The following is a 26,872-nucleotide window of genomic DNA, read 5'->3' on the forward strand; positions in this document are numbered from 1 at the left end:
TGTGGATGTTGGCATGTATGTCGGCGTGTGTGCGTGTAAGGGTGTAGGTGGTGCCTGCATGCGTGTCGTGTGGGTATGGGTTATGTGATGTTGGGGTTCGGGGTGGGGAGGGGGGCCCTGCCACCTTTGGGGGGTGGCAGGGGTGGTGGGGGGTGTAGTGGAGGGAGTCGGGGTTGGGGTGGGGGGTGGGGGAGACCCCTATCAGTGCCAGGGAAGGAATTCCCTGGCACTGATAGTGCTTACCGCCGTGGATTTCATGGCGGTTCAAACCGGTGGAAATCCACGGCGGCAAGCCAGGTCCACATACCGCCGGTGGTATAGTGACGGCCGCCGGGCTGGAGACCCAGGTCTCCAGCCCAGCGGTCGTCTCCGCCCTGGCGGGCGGAACGGAAAACCGGCGGATGACCATGGCGGTAACAGCCATGGTCATAATTCCCCAAAGTAAGACCGCCAGCCTGTTGGCGGTCTTACCACAGGTTTAACACCGACCGCCAGGGTTGTAATGACCCCCTTAATATTCTTAAACAGGTAAATACAAATATTTAACATATGTAAGATAACTCTTAATCTGAGTTTGGATCGGCGTTTAACAAACAGAACCAGGAGCGTGTTTGCTGCAAAATTGTGTTAAATCCTGATTTACTTGAATTTGTAACCAATTTGAAAGGATATGCATAAAGCTTACAACCAGTTGTTGTGCACTTTAAGACCGTGACAACAAAACAATGCTTCACAATAATACAACACGAAAACAATTAACAGTTGATGCAAAACCATAAACAAAGCCTCCCAAGATTAGCTATCCTGTACTTCTTTGCTTGGGCAATTTCAGATTAATCATTGAAACGGAGTCAAATCTGATCTCTGTGGACCTTACCTAATTTTTCACAAGAGCTAATAAAATAAAACCTAATTTGTTGTGTTATTGGCCCTCAAAGATTGTAGTGGCAATGCATGTAGTTACTCGTTCAGGCAAAATACCGATATTCTTCTTGTATCGAAATGGGGTGAAGGAGTGGAAACGTGCAGACCTGTTGAATGTCTCTTCCATTTTTCAAATTGAGAAGCATGTAAATTCGATTTTGAAAGCCAACTATGACAAGAGGAACATCAATCTGATGTAAAATAAGTTCCAAGGTATGTGCAAGACATGGAAAAGGCAGTTTTCAAATAGTGCTAGTTTCCCATAAATATTGTCTATTTATTAACATCAGCTAGCCATTGTTCTATGTTGTCTGGACCATGGAAAGCAGCAGTCCAGCAGAATGGCAGTCTTTTAACTGCACAGCAGTCCTTCTTCCTGGCATTGTGGTCACAGGTACTGAGTTGATGGCGAGAGGTCCACTACATATTCCCAGTTGGGCCTTTGAAGTGGGGTAGAATTCAAAGACCGGCCTTTGAAGTGTACAGAGGTCCTGCCCTTCCTGTCCTGGCTCCAGACTCACTGTAGGTGGTTATGCAGCACTTTGTGAAGGCTAGGACTCAGCCTATTTAAATGTAAGTGGGGCTGTGGCCAGCTCTTCTTTCCCATCCTCCCAGGATGGCCCATCAGATCACACCTAAGCTCCTTTTCTGTGTGTCTGTGTAGAAGGAGTACACAAATCCCAGCTGTCATCCACCCCAGACAAGTGATCAAAGACAGACAACAGGCACCAAATGGCTAAAGACAGAAAGTGTCAACTTTCTAAAAGTGGCATTTTCAGAATTGCAATTGAAAATCCAACTTCACCATAAGTTGTGATTTTAAATTGTAATTCCAGAGACTCCAAACTCAAAACGTGTATCTCTTACAGAGGTGAATTACACTTATAAGAGAGTTTTTTACTACCAGGACATGTAAAACTTAAAAGTACATATTCTGCTTTTTTTTTAAAAAAAACGTTTTTATTGAGTTTGAAAATTATAATCAACAATAAACATGCAGTACAGCACAGGTTATTGCAAGACATGACAGTATCATTAAATCACAGTACCATAGGGTATTATAAACATAAGTCCAAGCTAAGAGGCGATAGTAACCACTGCAGGAGAATTTCCCTCCAACCCACTCCTCCAAGCAAAGATCCACATGAGATCAAACATTTTATAAACTGTGGAAAACAGAAACATGTCAACACCATAGTTGGCCGTCCCCTGCTTAGCGGGTCTAATGTGTATCCTCACCCCCTTCATCCCCCGTATTACTTGCAAAGCTTAAGTCCTCCACACCAGTGAACCGTTCCAGCAGGACCCCCATCAGTGAGTGTCCCCTCATCCCTACGGGTCAGGCGCATATGTTGTTCCTCAACTGCCCCCCATTCCATTAAGTCCCGTATCCAGTAGGAGATCAATGGACTACGGGGCTCAACCATCCAATAGCTACCCTGTGCTGTGCCAATACCAGCGCCAGCTGTGCTAGTTTAAATGGGACACTCCGGTCCCGTGGTCTCCAACCCCAATCCTGTAACCTCCTCAACTTTCGCTGCCACTTCACTTCCTGCCAAAAGGAATACACCATCCTGCAGGTCCAAGCCAAATGCAGAAAGGAAGCGCCAATTATGCCACACCTGTGGCACCCCACTTTATGTCTCGGGTCAATCTTATTTAGTTGGTAGGGCATAAGATATCTCCTGTGCACAAAGTTAAAGTGTAATAGCTTAAACCTATTGTTACATGATACCATGCGCACCACAGACAATGCTAATTCCCAATCAGCATCTGCTATGGGCTCCCCCAGTTCACACTCCCATGCCCTGCGCCCCACACTTATCACACCTGGTTGATCCTCCCGAAGAGCTTTATAAAACTGGGTAATCAGGTGTGTACCCTCACCCCAGTTGATCAATCCATTCAGCACCGGTGAGGACTTAGGGGCTTCTGGAAAACCACTCCAGAGCTCTCGTGCCACACTTTCCATTTTTGCATGTTGCGAGAATAGCCCAGGCCAAATTAATCCTTTGCTTCAGTGAAAGAAATGAACTCTCCATTAGGGTATAGATCTCCAGCCACCTCACATCCACCCAGCATCCAAGCCTCCATGGACATTAACTTTTCCATATTCCGAAAGGGTGCTCAATCCCATATCCTCAGCTTTGTCAAAAGGGGCCCGTCGGAGCACATGTTTAAATGTCTGCTCCCAGATCCCGGTTGTGGTCTTAACCAAGAAGGGAACAAAGGCATCCGATTGACCCCCAACACCAAGAGATGCACCAAAGTCCTCCCATCCAATATTCCTGCAAACAGTCTTTTCTCCCAATTATCAGAATCCGTCATCCACTTAGCAGCATATTGCAAGTGTGCTGTGTAATAATACAGTCTAATATTGGGAATTGCCAGCCCTCCTCGAGGTCCCTCTGCAATACGGTCAATGCCACCCAGCTACGTCGGCTGGCCCACACCAACGAGATCAGCAAGCTATCCAGACGGCAAAAGAGCTGCGGGGACAACGGATATGGAGAGTTCTGGAGTAGGTATAGACACTGTGGTAAGAACACCATCTTTGCTACAGCTGCCCTTCCCATTACGAAAAGAGGTAATCTATTCCAGAACGAGACTGAATGCTCCAGGCCGGTAACTACTCACTCTACATTATGCTTCCCATGCGCAGCCACCATATGAATAACCCATATGCCCAAATACTGGAAACTCGCAACTTCCCACCTGAGACCTGCACTCGGTAACTCATCCTGTGGAACCCCGTAAAGGGACTCCAAGGGAAACAGGAGTGATTTTTTCTTATTTACTTTCAGACCAGAAACGACCCCAAAAACATCCAATCTCTGCAGCAATAACGGCACAGAGACACAGGGTTCCTGAAGATATTACCAATGCATGATCTGCATATAGGGAAATCCACACGGGTCCCTCACGGTCCCAGCCCCTCCCGAAGCCAGATCACCAGTGGCTCCACTGCCAGGGCAAAAAGGAGACACGAGAGTTGGCATCCCTGTCTCGTAGCCCTGCCAATCTCCCAGGAGTCCGGGAGCTCTCCCCCCACCTGAACTCGTGCAGTGGGGGTAGTATACAACAATCGCACCAAGGCGCAGAAGCTGGGGCCGAACCTCATGCCTTGCAACACCTCTAAGAGATAACCCCACTCGACTGTGTCAAAGGCCTTCTCCAGGTCCAGGGACACCAGCGTCAATTCAATATCCTCACCCTCAGTTTCATGCAGAACATGAGCCAAACGGAGCAGATTATAGGACGTGCTGTGACCGGGGATAAACCCACATTGATCCTCATGCACCAAGCATTGAATCACCCCACGGAGTCGAGTGGCTAAAATCCTACAAAGGATCTTTACATCAGTATTTAACATGGTAAGCGGGCGATACAAAGATGGGTCGTCAGGCTACCCTCCCGGCTTGCACATCAAGCACACAATGCCCTGACGCGTAGTTTCTGGCAACATGCCACATACACGGGCTTCCTCAAACACCTCCAGGAGCCTCTCCCTCAGCGGCAGGGAAAACGCCTGATACAACTCAACAGGAAAACTATCACCACCTGGGGACCTAGACTTGGTCATCACGGCAACTGCCTCACTCACCTCCTCCACAGTAATCGCTGCCTCCAAAGCATCCCTACTCTCTAATTCCAAATGCAGAAGCCACATCAGCCCCAGGAACCCCTCCACACTATCTTCCGGAGGTGTTGCACCAGCCCTTGATACCCTTTGCAGATGCTCCGCCAAAACCTGCAGGATATCCGAATGCTTCATGAGCATCTTGCCGCTAGTGTTCCTAATGCGCACATAGGAGGAGCCTCCACCTCCCGTTTCAGAATCAACGCCAAATGTTTACCAGATTTATCCCCCTCCTGATGCAGTCGCAGTCTGTGTGCTCTAAGTGTGACCCGACTCAGAGTATCCCAACAACTATTAACCTCCTTGAATAACCTGAGTTCCTCCCTTTCCGCCATTCTTGTGTCCGGGAACTGCTGCTGCAAAACCCCTAACTTCTCCTCCAGATCTGTAAGTTCCTGCTCCATTTGTCTGCGTACCCCGCACGCCGTACTTATGCAAACCCCTGCACTACTGCCTTCATCGCCTCCCACTCAATACCCCTAGACGTTGTTGTGTTCCAATCCAAGTCCAAAAAACCTTTGATGGCCTCACCTACCCTGTCACAACATCCCACATCAGCAAGGAAGTCTGCAGGCAAACGCCAACTGCGAGCCATACCATTGGTAGCAGCCCCCCACTGCAATTGCATCAACACCGGTGCGTGATCGGACAAGAACCTACCCATATGTTTAACATCTAGAAGCTGCGAGCTGCTAAGGCCACCCAGAAGAAACCTATCCCACCGAGTGTGTGTATTATGTGTTCTGGAATGACAAGTGTACTCCCTGCCCTCTGGGTGCAGCTCCCCCCATCCATCCCATAACCCTAAATGACTCACCACTTCCACAAGAGATTTCACAATCAAGGGTTTAGTCACCTGCCTTGGCGGAAGACGATCCAGCTCACCATCCAATATACAGTTATAGTCCCCCGCCCACACAATAGGCTTGTCCACACTCTCCCCGAGGATCTCTGGTACTTTAGTATAGAAGGAGTGATCATCAGTATTAGGCGCAAAAGTGTTAAGGATAATGATCAGTGAGCCATCTAACATACCCTCTACTAGAACGTATCTGCAATCGACATCTACTTCACTATACACGTGAGTGAATGGAACTCCTGGCGCCACCCATATGGTCACACCCCTCGCGTAAGAAGAAAAGGAGGATGAGAACATTTGACCCCGCCATTTCTTGGAAAGTTTTTGAGCTTCCTGCTCAGTCATGTGCGTTTCCTGAAGACAGGCAATATGAACCTTATGCCTCTTTAGAAAGGAGTGCGCCCTGTAGCGCTTGGTGTAGCTCTTCAGCCCCCTAACATTCCACGTTAATTTATTAATCTGATGACCCATGTTGGCACTGAGCTTCCATCCCTCCCACTTTGTCTCCGCCCCCTTACCTCCTGCCCGTGTGTGGGACGACAAGGAAGGTACACATTGCATATCTTGCCCATATACCTGCGCTGTTGAAACAACTTCAAATGTTGACAAACCATGTCAATTAAACCCCTCAAACCCCAACCCCGCCCCGTATATACAGTAAAACAGCCGTAACAAAACATACTGTGAATCCAAACTACCGGTGCTGTAAGGACAACAGCCTAAACCCCAACTCCCCAGATCTGAAGTTCTACCACTACAGTGGAGTAACCCCCCCCAACCCTGGTATCAACCTACAAATGCCTGAATACCAACCCAAACGTGCTCAATATTGTCATAGTCCCTCCCAGTGTTCAATAGATTCCAGTGTTAAGATGAGATCCCACCAGAACCTCAGCTGTAGTCTAGCTGCATCCCTATGCCAAAGAAGCGCTCTCTCATTGACAGATGCCCCACTAGTGTGGGTGCCACAGCAATCCCAAATTATTAGAAACCCAGTCAGACCTTTGCAGGGACCCTCTCAGTACCCCAATTCAGATCCCCATTCACACACCCAGCCGATCCAGCAGACACTACCGCCATTGTCCCATCCTGTTGTATCTCCACTCTATGAGCAGAGTCCTTGGCCGACACATGAGCCACAGCTTCCTCCAGCTGACCATCGTTGTGAGACCTTCAGTCCGGACCATTTGCTCTATAGGTCCGAGGAGATGCCCCCCCAGACCTTTCCGTTCTCCCTGGAGTCACCTTATCCCACATTTCCAGCCATCTCTATACCTCCTCCAGACTCTCGAAGAAGTGTGACCTACCACCTGAAAGCACCTTTAAGCGTGCCGGATAAAGGATCATATATCTGATGTTCATGGCACGAAGCTTCGTCTTTGCCTCCAAAAATCCCTTTCGAGAGCTCTGCACCTTGTTCATATAATCAGGATAAATGGATATTTTGCAGTTCTCAAAGTTCTAGAAAATCCTAGGCACGCCCAAAATCAAAAAAGGAAAGTCCACTGTCCATTACTCCAGTGCCTCCAGGCTCAGGTGAATGACAATTAGGCCCCTGGGCTGCTGTTCGCGCAACCGACCCAATGTGCGCCGGCCAGCCACCCTACCCCTTCAGGCCTCGTCGCGGTCCCAGCCGCTCCCTCCAGCACTCACTGCAGCCGCCTGCCACCCATCCGAGGGGCTCTGCAGACCCCCACTCACTTCCTGGGGTCGCAGAGCCAGCGGGCCCACCTCTAAGTCAGTCAAATAGGATCGGCAGCACAGGCCTGCATCGTCAATGCACTGCTGCCGCGCCAGTCTCCAGGGGCCTGCTGCTGCTTCACACGAGGCCCACAATCACAACCTGATCAAACAGCTCAGTATCGCGGCCAGAAAGGTTTGCCCACTCCGGGCCGGAACACTCAGGTTGTCGTCCCATGGCTGGGGGGGGAGGGGTGGGGGGGTTGGAGGATACCAGCAGCCTCAGGCACCCAGGATAAAGAGAGGATTAAGCCCCCCGGCGCGTACCGCTGGTCATTTTCTTTGGCCACGCACCCCATGTTCTGCTTTTTAAATGCATTGCACCCTGCCCTCTGGGTTTTCCAGGACCTACCTTAGATATGACTTATATGTATAAAAAGGGAAGGTTTTGGCCTAACAAAATGGTTGTTTTGCCAGGTCGACACAACATAAAACTGCACATCCAGGCTCCGCAATGGCAGGCCTGAGACATGAGGCAGGCCTGAGACATGGTTAAAGGGTTAGTCAAATGGGTGGCACAATCAGTGCTGCAGATCCACCAGTAGGCCTTAATTTACAGGCCCTGGACACATTACTAGGGACTTTTAAGTAAATTAAATATGCCAATTGCCCAAGCACTTTAGCACTGGTTAGCAGTGGTAAAGTGCAAAGAGTCCTAAAGCCAGCAATAATGAGGTCAGAAAAGTGGATGAGATAGGCAAAATGTGGGGGAGGAACACCCTAAGGCTATCAAGCAAGCAACAACTTCAACTATGACGGAAGCATGAAGTTGGGCTCCTTTGCTGAATAGACTGAATCAGCAGAATTAAGCTGTGACTACAAACAAATGTGTTATGAAAAGGATTCAGAATGCTTGTGATGCATGTGGTGAAGTTTAAAGACATATGGAGCAAAGTACTGCACAGTAGATTAAATTGACAAAAGCTAGTATTTTTATTAAAAGCCTAAGCTTGCACGTGTTTACTTTGTGGACAAAAAGCTGGAAACTGAGCGTTATGTTCTCAGTACAGAAAAGTAAAACACATGAACATGCAAGGTTGATTAGTGAACGAGACACTGTGTTTTTGTCAGGCTAAGGCATCCTAGCAGCACACACTTACTAAAATCTTAATAATTCAGGAATTAAAATGATATTGTATTAGCATGCTAAATACATCAATGGACACATATCCATTAGAAGCTTTGTTTCTTACCACCTCTGCAGGATTACTTGAAACCCTATCAAAAAAACATGATGGTAACACAAATGGCACAATGTAATCCTCTATGAATTACCATTGCAGCAGTGGACATCCCATCAAAGCAAGGACAAACCCCCCAAAAAACTAATGAAGTCTATCAATTAAGGGGGCATACTCAAAGCCTACCCTCTCTCTACCCTTCATTGTACTTGAAGGAATTATGTCAAGTTGTTTCCAAACAACTAAGGGGATCTGTAGCCAGGCCTAAAATAGGGATAAAAGGGACACTATGGATGTCAAGGTCCTTCTAAACACTTCTCCCCAAGATCCAATCCTCTGGTGCTGTCACAATGAGAAATATAAAACAGTTAAACTATGAGCTTGATGGCTGAATCTTTAGTAACATATGTAGTAAATCTTTGCTGAGCATGACTTATGGTCCGAGTCAGGACAAACACAATTTTCTTGATAAATTAAACATACAGGGGGTCATTCTGACTCTGGCGGTCCGAGACCGCCAGGGCAAGAATGACGGAAGCACCGCCAACAGGCTGGCGGTGCTTCCTTCCCTATTCTGACCGCGTCGGTACAGCCGCGGTCGCACCGCCGGGGCCGGCGGTTTCCCGCCGTTTATGCCCCGGCGGTGATAATCCGCCAGGGCAGCGCTGCCCTGGGGATTATGACCCCCTTACCGCCAGCCTGTTTCTGGTGGTTTTCACCGCCAGGAAGAGGCTGGCGGTAAGGGGTGTCCTGGGGTCCCTGGGGGGCCCTGCACTGCCCATGCCTCTGGCATGGGCAGTGCAGGGGCCCCCTAACAGGGCCCCGGCCAGCTTTTCACTGTCTGCATAGCAGAGCGTGAAAAGCGCGACGGGTGCAACTGCACCCGTCGCACGCCCGCAACACCGCCGGCTCCATTAGGAGCCGGCTCCTGTGTTGCGGCCTCATTCCCGCCGGCCCAGCTGGAATGTCGGAATGGGGGCCGCGTGAGTGCGGCCGCATTGGCGGCCGCATGGCAGTTTACCGCCGCCCGCCAAGGTCGGAATGGCCCCCACAGTGTTTTCTTTCTGCAAGAGACATAAGAACCTAATAAAGACAAAGCAGTCAAAATATTTTCTTTGTTAAATTGGTAATCCAACTTTAAAGGCCAATATAAAAACAGATTTAGGAGACTGCTTCTTCATGATGAAAGCTCATGAGCAAATACATCATGTAGCCTGCCTATTTCAAATGTGATAGTCAAAATAAAAATTAATCTTCTGTATAGCAGTAGATGACTTTAGTAAACAAGAGCACATTCAGGCTCAGTTCCCAACAGGAAAATAGGTAATGCACATTGAGATTAGTCTTTCAAAACCTGTCTAATACTCTTTTGTAATTCCTTCCCTGTACAAAGGTGCCTGGTCAGATTCCCCATTTCACATAGACAACAGATGAAATGATCAAGCACTTCAACCTTCTATCAAATAGAAATCGACCCAACGTTAACCTCTAACGACACATAGAAAATGTCTTTACACCAGATGCGATCACATATATGAACTCTGTTCATGGATCATGTAGGAACAAAGCTGTAAAACAAAGTAATGCAATGACTGTGAGGCCCAAACGTTGTGAAAGAGCAAGAATGTCATTCTCTCTAATGCAATATAAGGGACAGACTGGTACTTTGAATAACCTAAAATAGGTCTGAGAGCCAGATGTGAGAGAGACAGGTTTACAATAATTTACTGCACTAATGCTTTAGCTCTGGTTTCAGGATAACTACATTATAACATTTATAATGAGAAGTAATCAGAGTAAATCATAGTTGCTTAATCTCACTACACCATCAGAACTTTCACCCAGACACAAAGGTGGATAGTTACTGGACTTTTGCCCAAAAGATTGCCCTCAGATTTTTGAGTCAGAAACCACCATGTACACCATGGTGGTCCAGAGAGTTAAAAATGTTAAAATGTCTCTACATGGTAGGAGAAAATTAATAGTGCATCACAATCATTAGTTTGTATTTTCTTTTGAAAACCTACAGCTTTGGGGAGGGTTGTTTTTGAAAAAAATGCCTTGGTGTAGCTGCAATCTTTATTTTCCTCCAAGGTGACTCCAATGGATCAACTATAGGCAGGGGTAAAATGGTGGTGGGCTGAAAACAACCTTGGTGTTGGGCTCTGAGGAGCCTACACAAATACTGAAGGAATGTGTCAAGTTATGCAGTACTCAGGTAAGTGATTTCCCCCATCTTTCTTTTACCTTGTGCTACACTTATCAGTTTCTTGTCTTTGTTGTTATAGCTTTTCCCTTTTAATTCTTTCTGTTTACCACCCTGCCTCGAGGAGCCACTGAGCCAGGTAGAGTGGCAAGTTTCTATTAGTCTTGACCTGGGCAATTAACTACAGAGCATTGGATCCAGGTTATGCTGATTTTGACAAGGCTGGAGGAGTGTTATTCTACACCCACAGTCTGGGCAGTTGATCAGACAGCAGTATTCTGGAGGCCTAATATCCCAGCATGCATGCCAAGACTACATTGCCAAGAAAGACATTAGAAAGAAGTTAAAGGAGGGAAAGCTGCTTGTTCCCTCTTATCACACAGTAGAGAGATAGGAGTCCCGCCCTCTTGCTTCCAGTACGGTTCCAGGTGCTAGTCTGAAAAAGCTGATAAGAAAGGACTGTTTCACCGGATCTGGAATATAAGTAGCAAGGGGGCCAAGGTTGGCTAGCCCCCAATGCTATATGATAATTATCCAAGATGCCGACAATCTTAACATGAGCAGACAAACAAGGTAAGGGTAATGAAGGACCAGTGAGGCCATCATTTGAACACCTGTTGTTTTCTCTGTACATAACTTGTTTCAAGCTAAAGGGAAAATGTCCACACATGCTAAGAAGAGGGCACAGTTAGCTTCATAAACAGAAATGCTGCAGGAATGTTGACCACAAATAGACATGGATTTCAACAGCTGTTGCAACTCACACAAGATAATATTCTCCAGACTGGAATGGCTGCCTGAGAAGTCATAGTAGGAAGAGCAACCCTCTAAGGCCATCATGTAACCTCTTATTTTCTGGCAACCTATCCGATACTGTGAGTAATACAAGAAATGTTGATGTTGGCACAATTATATCCTCGGTTTTAGCAACAGAACCTAGTAGAGATTCTCAGAAAGTCAGCTTTATCCTTAGGGGTGCTCCCATCTCCTGGACCACAGGGTCTGTAGAACCTGCTTCTAACACAGGGGTGTGGAATGCCTCTTGCCCAACACCCAGGACATAGGGCCAGATGTACAAAATTCAAAACTTGCGATTCGAAAATAGCTATTACATAGAAATCGCTATTTGCAAGTCGCAATTTCCAATGTATGTGTTGAGCGATTCCCTATTTGTGATTTCCACAGGGAAGAAATCGCCAATAGGAAATGGGTAAATAAGAAATCGCAAAATGCTATTCCTTACTAAGAAATCACATTTTTAGAGATCCAGGCCCATATGCAACTGAAAGCCCAGGTGGGAGTGATTAAAAGGGCGAAGCTGCAACCTGAGGTCTTACTCAGCAACAGGAAGCAGGGAGTGGCGCAGGCACACTGCTGCAGACACAGGGGAGGAGAACACCACAGCATGGCTGCAAAGGTTAGCAGGGAAGCTGGAGGCAGCAGAAAGTGAAAAATAAAATTTTATGACTGGGAGCTAGAGGTCCTCACTGAGGAATGTGTGTCCAACATCAACCGGCTCTTTGGCAAGACCTCCTTTTCCATACCAGAGGCCCAAAAAACAAAATTTGGATGGAGATTCAGAAAAAGGTGAATTCCTTAGAGGTCGCCTAGAGGACCATTGCAGAGCTGTGTAAAAGGTGGTATGACCTGCGCTCTAGGACAAAGGAGAAGCTGGCCAGCAGGATGGCTGAGGGGCGTTGGACGGGAGGAAGACCATCTACCCAACCCTCCCCCCCACTGCCATGGAGCGCCTCATTGAAGGGACTTTGGAACCTGCCAGTGTCACTGGATTAGGAGACATTGACACCTCCCTCCCAGCAGTTACCAGCCAGGATAAGTGACATACCTTTTTGTTTCTTCTAGGTTACACTGTTAGGCAAACCACAGCACATAACACACAATGTGGACTACTCCAGTCAGGTGTATCACCCACTCATCCAATACATCATGGGAGTTGTAGTGCACTCATTACCCATTCTGTACTGTGTGCCAATGGCCACATATAGCAAGCAGCAACATCTCCTAAAGCGCATACACAAATATAACAACATCACAACATTGTGGTGCCCAAAGCAGTAACATTTATTTATAATTAATGTATGCATATTGTAGGAGGCTGGACTGGCTTGTAGTGAGTACCAAGGGGTACTTGCACCTTGCACCAGGCCCAGTTATCCCTTATTAGTGTATAGGGTGTCTAGCAGCTTAGGCTGATAGATAATGGTAGCTTAGCAGAGCAGCTTAGGCTGAACTAGGAGACGTGTGAAGCTACTACAGTGCCACTTAGTGTCATATGCACAATATCATAAGAAAACACAATACACAGTTATACTAAAAATAAAGGTACTTTATTTTTATGACAATATGCCAAAGTATCTCAGAGTGTACCCTCAGTGAGAGGATAGGAAATATACACAAGATATATATACACAATAGCAAAAATATGCAGTATAGTCTTAGAAAACAGTGCAAACAATGTATAGTTACAATAGGATGCAATGGGGAAACATAGGGATAGGGGCAACACAAACCATATACTCCAAAAGTGGAATGCGAACCACGAATGGACCCCAAACCTATGTGACCTTGTAGAGGGTCGCTGGGACTATTACAAAATAGTGAGAGTTAGAAAAATAACCCTCCCCAAGACCCTGAAAAGTGAGTGCAAAGTGCACTAAAGTTCCCCTAAGGACAAAGAAGTCGTGTTAGAGGAATAATGCAGGAAAGACACAAACCAACAATGCAACAACTGTGGATTTCCAATCTAGGGTACCTGTGGAACAAGGGGACCAAATCCAAAAGTCACAAGCAAGTCGGAGATGGGCAGATGCCCAGGAAATGCCAGCTGCGGGTGCACAGAAGCTTCGACTGGACAGAAGAAGCTGCGGTTTCTGCAGGAACGAAAAGGGCTAGAGACTTCCCCTTTGGTGGACGGATCCCTCTCGCCTTGGAGAGTCGTGCAGAAGTGTTTTCCCGCCGAAAGGACGCCAACAAGCCTTGCTAGCTGCAAATCGTGCAGTTAGCCTTTTTGGACACTGCTGAGGCCCAGGAGGGACCAGGAGGTCGCAAATTGGACCTGAAGAGAGAGGGGACATCGAGCAAGACAAGGAGCCCTCTCTGAAGCAGGTAGCACCCGGAGAAGTGCCAGAAACAGGCACTACGAGGATGCGTGAAACGGTGCTCGCCGAAGTTGCACAAAGGAGTCCCACGTCGCCGGAGACCAACTTAGAAAGTCGTGCAATGCAGGTTAGAGTGCCGTGGACCCAGGCTTGGCTGTGCACAAAGGATTTCCGCCGGAAGTGCACACGGGCCGGAGAAGTTGCAAAAGTCGCGGTTACCAACAATGCAGTCTGGAGTGGGGAGGCAAGGACTTACCTCCACCAAACTTGGACTGAAGAGTCACTGGACTGTGGCAGTCTCTTGGACAGAGTTGCTGGATTCAAGGGACCTCGCTCGTCGTGCTGAGAGGAGACCCAAGGGACCGGTAATGCAGCTTTTTGGTGCCTGCGGTTGCAGGGGGAAGATTCCGTCGACCCACGGGAGATTTCTTCGGAGCTTCTGGTGCAGAGAGGAGGCAGACTACCCCCACAGCATGCACAAGCAGGAAAACAGTCGAGAAGGCGGCAGGATCAGCGTTACAGAGTTGCAGTAGTCGTCTTTGCTACTATGTTGCAGGTTTGCAGGCTTCCAGCGCGGTCAGCAGTCGATTCCTTATCAGAAGGTGAAGAGAGAGATGCAGAGGAACTCGGATGAGCTCTTGCATTCGTTATCTAAAGTTTCCCCCAGAGACAGAGACCCTAAATAGCCAGAAAAGAGGGTTTGGCTACTTAGGAGAGAGGATAGGCTACTAACGCCTGAAGGAGCCTATCAGAAGGAGTCTCTGACGTCACCTGGTGGCACTGGCCACTCAGAGCAGTCCAGTGTGCCAGCAGCACCTCTGTTTCCAAGATGGCAGAGGTCTGGAGCACACTGGAGGAGCTCTGGACACCTCCCAGGGGAGGTGCAGGTCAGGGGAGTGGTCACTCCCCTTTCCTTTGTCCAGTTTCGCGCCAGAGCAGGGGCTAAGGGGTCCCTGAACCGGTGTAGACTGGCTTATGCAGAATTGGGCACATCTGTGCCCAAGAAAGCATTTCCAGAGGCTGGGGGAGGCTACTCCTCCCCTGCCTTCACACCATTTTCCAAAGGGAGAGGGTGTAACACCCTCTCTCAGAGGAAGTCCTTTGTTCTGCCATCCTGGGACAAGCCTGGCTTGACCCCAGGGGGGCAGAAACCTGTCTGAGGGGTTGGCAGCAGCAGCAGCTGCAGTGAAACCCCAGGAAAGGCAGTTTGGCAGTACCAGGGTCTGTGCTACAGACCACTGGGATCATGGGATTGTGCCAACTATGCCAGGATGGCATAGAGGGGGCAATTCCATGATCATAGACATGTTACATGGCCATATTCGGAGTTACCATTGTGAAGCTACATATAGGTAGTGACCTATATGTAGTGCACGCGTGTAATGGTGTCCCCGCACTCACAAAGTTCAGGGAACTGGCTCTGAACAATGTGGGGGCACCTTGGCTAGTGCCAGGGTGCCCTCACACTAAGTAACTTTGCACCTAACCTTTACCAGGTAAAGGTTAGACATATAGGTGACTTATAAGTTACTTAAGTGCAGTGTAAAATGGCTGTGAAATGACGTGGACGTTATTTCACTCAGGCTGCAGTGGCAGGCCTGTGTAAGGATTGTTAGAGCTCCCTATGGGTGGCAAAAGAAATGCTGCAGCCCATAGGGATCTCCTGGAACCCCAATACCCTGGGTACCTCAGTACCATATACTAGGGAATTATAAGGGTGTTTCAGTAAGCCAATGTAAATTGGTAAAATTGGTCACTAGCCTGTTAGTGACAATTTGGAAAGAAATGAGAGAGCATAACCACTGAGGTTCTGGTTAGCAGAGCCTCAGTGAGACAGTTAGGCACCACACAGGGAACACATACATATAGGCCACAAACTTATGAGCACTGGGGTCCTGACTAGCAGGGTCCCAGTGACACATAACAAACATACTGAAAACATAGGGTTTTCACTATGAACACTGGGCCCTGGCTAGCAGGATCCCAGTGAGACAGTGAAAACACCCTGGCATACACTCACAAACAGGCCAAAAGGGGGGGTAACAAGGCTAGAAAGAGGCTACTTTCTCACACAACCCCCCCAAACGAAGGACAATAAGGCTAACCTTGGCCAGTTGACACTTTATTGTCTAAGTGGTGATAAGTAGAGAGTAGCTCTGCAATAGACTGGTTACTCCCTTTATCATCCACTATATGGTTACTTCCCTGTGGGGATGTACACCACCCTGTTTGAAGTTTTTTAGCTAAGCAACAATGTGAAGATGTATTTTCAGAGTTTCTATCAGTAAGTTTTAGTTTAGAGCAGTGGGAATTGTCCACTGAACCTATTTGTAATGATGGAAATGCCAGACAGGGATGCTGTCTCAGTAAAGCCATAGCTGGGCAAAAACTTTGTCCATATGGCTGGAAGAGAGAACAGGGATGCTGTATCTCTTGAGTTGGAGCAGGGCAAGGATGCTGTCCTATGAGCTCCACACTAGGGCAGGGATGCTGTCCTAAGTGTTGGGAGGCAGTGCAGAGTTTCTGCACTAAAGTTTCTCTGGGAGGGTTGGAGGGATGCTCCATGTTAACTAAAATGGTGCTCTTTTTCTCACCAATGTTAGTTATCCCACAGAGAGGTACTTCTACCTCAGGGAGTACAGCTTTGCCAGCTGATGTTTCCCTTGGAACAGGTGCCACCCCAGGAGAGGTTTCTCCCACCACAGGAATGGTATCCTGAATGGTAGGGTGGTTAGGGGATACTGTGATACCCTTTTTACCTGTTGATGGAGAGGGATCCTGAGTTTTCAGGCCTTCTCTCCTTTGCTTTTTCATTTCAGTACAAATGAGAGGGAACAATTCCTCAGGGATGCCCAGCATGGCTGCATGGGCATAAAACTCTACATCAGCCCAACCTGAGGCCTCTAGGTCATTACCTAAGAGACAGTCTACAGGTAAGCTAGGTGATACCACCACCTGCTTAGGGCCAGTAACTCCACCCCAACTAAACTGAATTATAGCTAAGGGAAGAAACTTAGTGGAGTTATGGACATCAATAATCTTATACTGTTGTCCAATGATGTGTTGATCAGGGTGCACTAGGTTTTCAGTCACCAAAGTGATACTGGCACCTGTGTCCCTGTACGCCAAGGCCTCAACACCATTTATTGAAACTGTCTGCCTGTACTTATACATTGTAAGGGGACAAGCAGCCAGTGTGGCAAGGCCAATGCCACTAGGTGTGACAGAAACTGTCTTGGGACTGACTACCCCAGTTTCTATGATGGACCCATAAGTGAACCCAACTACACCCTTAACTTGACTGTTGCCAGCCAGTCCCGCCACTAGTACCACTACTGCTAGGGGCACTAGAGCTTGATGTATTAGTGGTGGTAGGCTCAGGGGGTTTACCTGGACAGGACTTATCCCCTGGCCTATGGCCTCTATTTTTACACACAAAGCACCAAGGCTTTTTAAATTGTGTAGGTTGAGAAGAAGAGGAAGAATTTGTTTTATCCCCACCCCCTGAAGAGTGTTTAAGATTTGAAGTGGGATCTTTGGTTTTACCCTTATCCCCATGCTTATCTTGAGATTTTTCACCATCTTTCTTCTTAGTGTTCTCTTTGTCACCCCCTGTATGAACTTTTCTGTTCACCCTTGTTCTGACCCATTTGTCTGCCTTCTTTCCCAATTCTTGGGGAGAGGTCAGATCAGAGTCCACCAAGTACTGGTGCAACAAATCAGACACACAATTATTAAGAATATGCTCTCTCAGGATCAAGTTATACAGGCTGTCATAATCAGTAACTTTACTGCCATGTAACCACCCCTCCAAGGCCTTCACTGAATGGTCAATGAAATCAACCCAGTCTTGTGAAGACTCCTTTTTGGTCTCTCTGAACTTTATCCTGTATTGTTCAGTGGTTAAGCCATAACCATCCAGGAGTGCATTCTTAAGAACTTGGAAATTATTAGCATCATTTTCTTTCACAGTAAGGAGCCTATCCCTACCTTTTCCACTAAATGATAGCCATAGGATAGCAGCCCACTGCCTTTGAGGGACATCCTGTACAACACAGGCCCTCTCAAGTGCAGCAAACCACTTGTTAATGTCATCCCCATCCTTATAAGGGGGAACTATCTTGTGCAGATTCCTGGAATCATGCTCTTTTGCAGGATGACTATGGGGAATACTGCTGCTGCCACCATGGGTTTCTAAACCCAACTTCTGTCTTTCCTTCTCTAGTTCAAAAGACTGTCTATCCAAATCCAGCTGTTGCTTCTTAAGCTTCAGTCTGGTTTGTTCCACCCTCAACTTATTGAGTTCCCTCTCTAACATTCTGTCATCAGGGTTGGTGGGAGGGACATTTCTAGATACAGAGGTATGATGGGAATGAACAGAAGGAGACCTGTCCCTTACAGAAGCCACCCTAACAGCTTGGCTAACAGAAACATTACTACCAGTATGGTGAGAATAAATGCTTTTGCTATGATGTGAGACAACACTATTTGTATGGTGTGGCTCATCATCATTACCAACTATGCTAGACTGTCTAGTAATGGGCAGGCTAGGAAGTTTATTTCCTGAATCTTTTCCTGGGGGAGTCCCTGAATCAGATTGGGAACTATTAGGTACTTTTTCAACAGATGGGGCACCTATAGCCTTATCTTGTTCTCTAAGCATGTTAAGTAACAGTTCCAAGGAAGGATTCTTCCCTACACTCAAACCTCTCTCTATGCAGAGACTCCTTGCACCTTTACAGCTAAGGTGATCATATGCAAGTTTGGACAGATCAACATTTTGGCCTGTGCCAGACATTTTTAGAGAGAGTTAAAGTGATAGAAAAAGAGAAAAAAGTTTTCAGAACTTTTTAGAAAGACAGAAAAAAAACTTTTTTAACTTTTAAGAACTTTTTGAAAGTTTAGAAGTACTTTTCAGCACTTAGAAAAGAGTGAAAAGAGGAAATGCAAAACTTTTTGGCTATGTGTATATACACTGACCTTGTTTTGTATATTTTTCTCTTATGAAAAGTACAATGACAAGAGTGGTAAGTAGTCTCAAAGCACTTATCCCACCGCTGCACAACCAATGTAGGAGGCTGGACTGGCTTGTAGTGAGTACCAAGGGGTACTTGCACCTTGCACCAGGCCCAGTTATCCCTTATTAGTGTATAGGGTGTCAAGCAGCTTAGGCTGATAGATAATGGTAGCTTAGCAGAGCAGCTCAGGCTGAACTAGGAGACGTGTGAAGCTACTACAGTACCACTTAGTGTCATATGCACAATATCATAAGAAAACACAATACACAGTTATACTAAAAATAAAGGTACTTTATTTTTATGACAATATGCCAAAGTATCTCAGAGTGTACCCTCAGTGAGAGGATAGGAAATATACACAAGATATATATACACAATAGCAAAAATATGCAGTCCAGTCTTAGAAAACAGTGCAAACAATGTATAGTTACAATAGGATGCAATGGGGAAACATAGGGATAGGGGCAACACAAACCATATACTCCAAAAGTGGAATGTGAACCGCGAATGGACCCCAAACCTATGTGACCTTGTAGAGGGTCGCTGGGACTATTAGAAAATAGTGAGAGTTAGAAAAATAACCCTCCCCAAGACCCTGAAAAGTGAGTGCAAAGTGCACTAAAGTTCCCCTAAGGACAAAGAAGTTGTGTTAGAGGAATAATGCAGGAAAGACACAAACCAACAATGCAACAACTGTGGATTTCCAATCTAGGGTACCTGTGGAACAAGGGGACCAAGTCCAAAAGTCACAAGCAAGTCGGAGATGGGCAGATGCCCAGGAAATGCCAGCTGCGGGTGCAAAGAAGCTTCTACTGGACAGAAGAAGCTGCGGTTTCTGCAGGAACGAAAAGGGCTAGAGACTTCCCCTTTGGTGGACGGATCCCTCTCGCCGTGGAGAGTCGTGCAGAAGTGTTTTCCCGCCGAAAGAACGCCAACAAGCCTTGCTAGCTGCAAATCGTGCGGTTAGCATTTTTGGACGCTGCTGTGGCCCTGGAGGGACCAGGAGGTCACAAATTGGACCAGGAGAGAGAGGGGACGTCATGCAAGACAAGGAGCCCTCTCAGCAGCAGGTAGCACCCGGAGAAGTGCCAGAAACAGGCACTACGAGGATGCGTGAAACTGTGCTCACCCGAAGTCACACAAAGAAGTCCCACGTCGCCGGAGAACAACTTAGGAGGTCGTGCAATGCAGGTTAGAGTGCCGTGGACCCAGGCTGGACTGTGCACAATGGATTTCTGCCAGAAGTGCACGGAGGCCGGAGTAGCTGCAAAAGTCGCGGTTCCCAGCAATGCAGTCTAGCGAGGTGAGGCAAGGACTTACCTCCACCAAACTTGGACTGAAGAGTCACTGGACTGTGGGGGCCACTTGGACAGAGTTGCTGGATTCAAGGGACCTCGCTCGTCGTGCTGAGAGGAGACCCAGCGTACCGGTAATGCAGTTCTTTGGTGCCTGCGGTTGCAGGGGGACGATTCCGTCTGCCCACGGGAGATTTCTTCGGAGCTTCTAGTGCAGAGAGGAGGCAGACTACCCCTACAGCATGCACCACCAGGAAAACAGTCGAGAAGACGGCAGGATCAGCGTTACAGAGTTGCAGTAGTCGTCTTCGCTACTTTGTTGCAGTTTTGCAGGCTTCCAGCGCGGTCAGCAGTCGATTCCTTGGCAGAAGGTGAAGAGAGAGATGCAGAGGAACTCTGATGAGCTCTTGCATTCGTTATCTAAGGAATTCCCCAAAGCAGAGACCCTAAATAGCCAGAAAAGAGGGTTTGGCTACTTAGGAGAGAAGATAGGCTAGCAACACCTGAAGTAGCCTATCAGAAGGAGTCTCTGACGTCACCTGCTGGCCCTGGCCACTCAGAGCAGTCCAGTGTGCCAGCAGCACCTCTGTTTCCAAGATGGCAGAGGTCTGGAGCACACTGGAGGAGCTCTGGGCACCTCCCAGGGGAGGTGCAGGTCAGGGGAGTGGTCACTCCCCTTTCCTTTGTCCAGTTTTGCGCCAGAGCAGGGCTAAGGGGTCCCTGAACCGGTGTAGACTGGCTTATGCAGAAATGGGCACCATGTGTGCCCATGAAAGCATTTCCAGAGGCTGGGGGAGGCTACTCCTCCCCTGCCTTCACACCATTTTCCAAAGGGAGAGGGTGTAACACCCTCTCTCAGAGGAAGTCCTTTGTTCTGCCATCCTGGGACAAGCCTGGCTGGACCCCAGGAGGGCAGAAATCTGTCTGAGGGGTTGGCAGCAGCAGCAGCTGCAGTGAAACCCCTGAAAAGGCAGTTTGGCAGTACCAGGGTCTGTGCTACAGACCACTGGGACCATGGGATTGTGCCAACTATGCCAGGATGGCATAGAGGGGGCAATTCCATGATCATAGACATGTTACATGGCCTTATTCGGAGTTACCATTGTGAAGCTACACATAGGTAGTGACCTATGTGTAGTGCACGCGTGTAATGGTGTCCCCGCACTCACAAAGTCCGGGGAATTTGCCCTGAACAATGTGGGGGCACCTTGGCTAGTGCCAGGGTGCCCACACACTAAGTAACTTTGCACCTAACCTTTACCAGGTAAAGGTTAGACATATAGGTGACTTATAAGTTACTTAAGTGCAGTGAAAATGGCTGTGAAATAATGTGTGCATTATTTCACTCAGGCTGCAGTGGCAGGCCTGTGTAAGAATTGTCAGAGGTCCCTATGGGTGGCAAAAGAAATGCTGCAGCCCATAGGGATCTCCTGGAACCCCAATACCCTGGGTACCTCAGTACCATATACTAGGGAATTATAAGGGTGTTCCAGTATGCCAATGTAAATTGGTGAAATTGGTCACTAGCCTGTTAGTGACAATTTGTACAGAGAGAGCATACCCACTGAGGTTCTGGTTAGCAGAGCCTCAGTGAGACAGTTAGGCACCACACAGGGAACACATACATATAGGTCACAAACTTATGAGCACTGGGGTCCTGACTAGCAGGGTCCCAGTGACACATAACAAACATACTGAAAACATAGGGTTTTCCCAATGAGCACTGGGCCCTGGCTAGCAGGAACCCAGTGAGACAGTGAAAACACCCTGACATACACTCACAAACAGGCCAAAAGTGGGGGTAACAAGGCTAGAAAGAGGCTATTTTCTCACACAATGTAGATTGGGTTTTATGGGTGAAATTTCACACACCATTTCCTTTTATAGGGAGATTATCACTCACATTTATCACCTGCCAGATCAGGTTCTAAGCATGAGCAGAAGGACTGCTGTGGAGGCAAGTGGGAGGAGGAAGGTTAGACAGGCAGGGGAACTTCTAGTTTCGCATGGGGATCATTACTTGCCCCCTGTTGCTCCCCATGTACCATAGATGATGGTTGGGCAGGGCAAGAAAAAGGATCCAGGTTGCAATGCAGCCTGTTTTCAAAGTGATTTTACCAGCTAGATTTTTTGGCCAGTACAGTTGGGTCTATTGATCCTCCACCCAGTAATTCCGGGTGCAGGAATAACAACCCACTCAAGATTGAGCAGAGCAAGATTCCATATGGGTATTCGGCTCCTCGCGACTCGCAATCTATGCTTACGTAGATTTGCAAAAAGGTGTAAAAATCAAAATCTTGCTGCAATCCAAGCCCTGATATAGCATGAGCCCTGCAAAATCAGAGAAATTGTTATCCAAGATTTTATGTAATGATAAGGCTACCATAACTTGTCACTGACACGAAATGTGACGTGGATTTTTTATAGGGCAAGAATGTTTTGGATGCATCTCACCCCTTGGACAAGTCCACATACCATTAATTTCTGCACTCTTGTAATAATATTCTGAGTCCCTTTGGTGCCCACTAAAGTTTGGTCAGCACAGATTACTGGGGTAGATGCCAATTTCAGAATCCTTGTGATGATAATGTGGTTTTTCCTCTGGGTCAGGATTCGAAAATGCTTTCTCACCGAGGTCGAAGAGATCTTTGGGTCCAATGAGGAGTGTGGTTATCCACATACAATCATTCCAATCTCAATCAATACAACAACAAATTTAAACACCATGACCAAGGTGGCCACAGAAACAAAACTCCAATCTGTGAAAAGTTTCAAAGCTTTATTATAACCACAAAGCCAAAGTCATGTAAATAGGGTGCAATATTAAATTGTACAAGTAAATGAAACCATTGGCTGACCAAATCTGCGAAACAAGTTTGATCTACTCAATGTCAATACCATTAGACATTGTAAGAGTATTACACATATTAACAAAGATACCATTTTCACTCTAACAGTAATTTAATATGACGGAAGATTCTGAAGGAGAATCAGATTAAGGGCCTGATTTAGAATTTGGCAGAGGGGGTTACACTGTCACAAATGTGACTTATATCCTGTCCTCCATATTACAATCCTATTTTGGCCTCTGGAAATCGCAATATGGCAGACGAGATATCCGTCACGTTTGTGACAGAGTAACCCCTCCACCAAACTCTAAATGAGGCCAGTAGGAAAGTACCATCTTTCTTGGCATGTAACCCCCATTTTTACCTGTATGTCAGTATGTTTTTGCCTGTCTTACTGGGATCCTGCTGATCAGGACCCCAGTGCTCATAATTTATGGCCTAATGTGTGTGTTGTCAGTAGTGCTTAACTGTGTCACTGGAGCTCTGCTAACCAGAACCTCAGTGCTTATGCTCTCTCTGTTTTTAAATTTTTCACTATAGGCTAGTGACTTCATTTGCCAATTTCAATTGGCACACTGGACCCCCAGGGCATTGGGGTTCCAGGAGATCCTTATGGGCTGCAGCATTTCTTTTGCCACCAGTAAGGAGCTCAGACAAACCCTTTCACAGGACTGCCACAGCAGCCTTCGTGAAATAGTGCACACATTATTTCACAGCCATTTTCACTGCACTTAGGTAACTTATAAGTCACATATATGTCTGACCTTCATTTACTGAAGGCTAGATTTGAAGTTACTAAGTGTGGGGGCATCCTTGCACTAGAAAAGGTGCCCCCACACAGTCCAGGGCCAATTCCCCGGACTTTGTGAGAGCGGGGACACCATTAAACGCGTGCACTACATATAGGTCAATACCAATATGTAGCTTCACAATGGTAACCCCGAATATGGCCATGTAAGGTGTCTAAGATCATAGAATTGTCCCCCCATTCCAAATCTGGTATTGGGGAGCCAATTTCATGCATCCTGGGGGCTCCGCCTTGGACCCCAAGTACTGCCAAGCCAGCTCTCTGAGGCTTGCACTGCAGCTACAGCTGCTGCCACCTCACAGACAGGGTTCTGCCCTCCTGGGGTCTGAGCAGCTCAGTCCACGGAAGGCATAACAAACATTTCCCCTGAGGGCAGGATGTTACACCCTCTGCCTTTGGAAATAGGTGTTGCAGGCTGGGGAGGGGTAGACTCCTCCAGCCGCTGTAAATGCTCTGAAGGGTACAGATAGTGCCCCCCTTGCATAAGCCAGTCTACACCGGTTCAGGGACCCCCACTCCCTGCTCTGACGCGAAACAGGACAAAGGAGAGTGACCACTCCCCTATCCATCACCACCCCAGGGGTGGTGTCCAGAGCTCCTCCAGTGTGTCACAGACTTCAGCCATCTTGTTTTCCAAGGTGTGGGGACACTCTGGAGGCCTCTTAGTGGCTAGTGCCAACAGGTGACGTCAGAGACCCCTGCTGATAGGTCCATACCTGATAAAGTAGCCAATCCACCTCTCAGGGCTATTTAGGGTCTCTCCTGTGGGGTTCTCTTCAGATTCTACTTGCAAGTTTCCTTCAGGAATCCTCTGCAACTACTACTTCATCCTTTGACCTCGGATCGACCACAGACTGCTCCAGGAACCGTTGTAACAGGAACAAAGTATCCAGAAGGGCTACTTTTCCTCTGTAACTTCAGCTCCAGCCAGCAATTGCAACAGTTTTCATGGTGTGCACACTCTGGAGACTCCCTGTCTTCACCCTGCACCAGAAAGACCGAAGAAATCTCCAGTGGAGTGACGGAGTCACTTCCCTGCTCTTGCAGACACCTTCTAAGTCAATGGCCGGTTCTCTTGGACTCCTCTCCTGGCGACGAGCGTGCTCCTTGGAACACAGGTGGTGGACCCCTTCGACACAGACTGTCCTGAGGACATGCTGTCCCAATTTGGAGGAGGTAAGAGCTTGCCTTCCCCGAGTACAACAGTACCCCTGTGCACCGCGTCTTTTTTACCTCCTGAGACCTCTGGGCACTATTTGCTAAATTCCTTCGTCCACAGCCTGGCCCATGTCCCCAGCACTCTATCCTGTGACGCTCAACTCGCAGAGTTGACCTCCAGCAGTGTGGGACCTTCCTTTGTAGTGCTGCACCAACCATATTTTGCACCTCCTTTGTCCCTGTGTCCTGGGACTTCGTGGGTGCTGTCTGGTCAACTGAGGGCTCACTGAAGTGCTGAGAGCCCCCTCTTCCTCCTCACGCAGAGTTGAGGCCCCCAGATCCCTCCTGGGTCCAGACAGTGAAATGTTGGTGCAAAACGCGACTTTGCCAGAACCAAGGCTTGTTGGACGAATCCACCGCCAAAACTCGCCTGCATCCAACATCTCTTCGTGGGACATCCATTGCATCATGCAGCAACAGGCTGACATCTTCCTTGGGTGCATTTCTGCAGTCTTTGTCCAACCAGGGACTCTTCTTTTGCACCCTCTTCTGGGCTGGCAGGTGCTCCTGTCCTTCTTGGAACTTCTTCCAACTTTTGGACTTGGTCTCCTTCCTTGTAGGTCTTCATGTCCAGGAATCCACCATTTGTTGATTGCAATCTTGCTTGGTTCTTGCAATAACTCTAATCACGACTTGTAGTGTGTCCTAAGGAAACTTGCAGTACTTTACTCCTACTTTACTGTGCTCTGGGGTGGGGTATTTTACTTACCTTTGCTGTATTCTTACTCTCCCAGCGATTCTCTACACACTACACATGTCTAGAGGGAAATTTGTGATTCGCATTCCAGTTTCTTAGTATATGGTTTCTGTTGCCCCTAGACCTATATTCTCCCATTGCATTCTATAGCATTTCCTATTGTTTGCACAATCCTATGCCTTATTACTTACCTTATTTTGGTGTCTAGTGTATATATTGTGTATAATACTTACCTCCAGAAGGAGTATTGCCTCTAAGATATTTTTGGCGTTGTGTCACCCAAAAAAACTACATTAATTTTTGGTAACACTGAGTATTGTCTTTACTTGTGTATGAGTACTGTGTAACTATAAGTGGTATTGCATGAGCTTTGCATGTCTCCTAGTTCAGCCTAAGCTGCTCTGTTATAGATACCTCTGTCAGCCTAAGCTGCTAGAACACTACTACATTTCTCTAATAAGGGATAACTGGACCTGGTGTAGGTGTAAGTACCCAAGATACCCTCTACAAACCATGCCAGCCTCCTACAAGGTCCTTAGATAAGTTTGATGAAGAAGCTAGCCATGCTCAACAGCTATCTGTAGAAAAACACTGACTCTGCATAGATCTTCTCCCTAACCTGAAGAAAGGGAAGCAGGCAAAGGATAAGGTGAACCCGGGTGAGATGACAAGTCTAATTTCTTTTTTAAAGTTATTATAGAGAGGCGTTGTAGGAGGCTGGCCTGGCCTGTAGAGGGTACCAGAGGTACTTACACCTTGTGCCAGGTCCAGTTATCCCTTATTAGTGTAGAAAAGGTGTTTCTAGCAGCTAAGGCTAATAGAAGGTAGCTATAGCAAAGCAGCTTAGGCTGAACTAGGAGACATGCAAAGCTCCTACTATACCACTGGTGTCATATGCACAATATCATAAGAAAACACAATACACAGATATACTAAAAATAAAGGTACTTTATTTTTATGACAATATGCCAAAAGTATCTCAGTGAGTACCCTCAGTATGAGGATGGCAAATATACACAAGAAATATGTACACAATACCAAAAATATGCAGTAATAGCAAAAGGAAGTAATGCAAGCAGTGTAAAGTTACAATAGATTGCAATAGGAGCACATAGGTATAGGGGCAACACAAACCATATACTCCAAAAGTGGAATGCGAACCACGAATGGACCCCAAACCTATGTGAGCTTGTAGAGGGTTGCTGGGACTGTAGGAAAACAGTGAGGGTTAGAAAAATAGCCCACCCAAAGACCCTGTAAGGTAGGTGTAAAGTGCACCTACAACCCCCAGAGAGCACAGAAGACGTGATAGGGGGAT

This window comes from Pleurodeles waltl, chromosome 5, assembly GCF_031143425.1.
Source record: "Pleurodeles waltl isolate 20211129_DDA chromosome 5, aPleWal1.hap1.20221129, whole genome shotgun sequence".
Taxonomy (NCBI): domain Eukaryota; kingdom Metazoa; phylum Chordata; class Amphibia; order Caudata; family Salamandridae; genus Pleurodeles; species Pleurodeles waltl.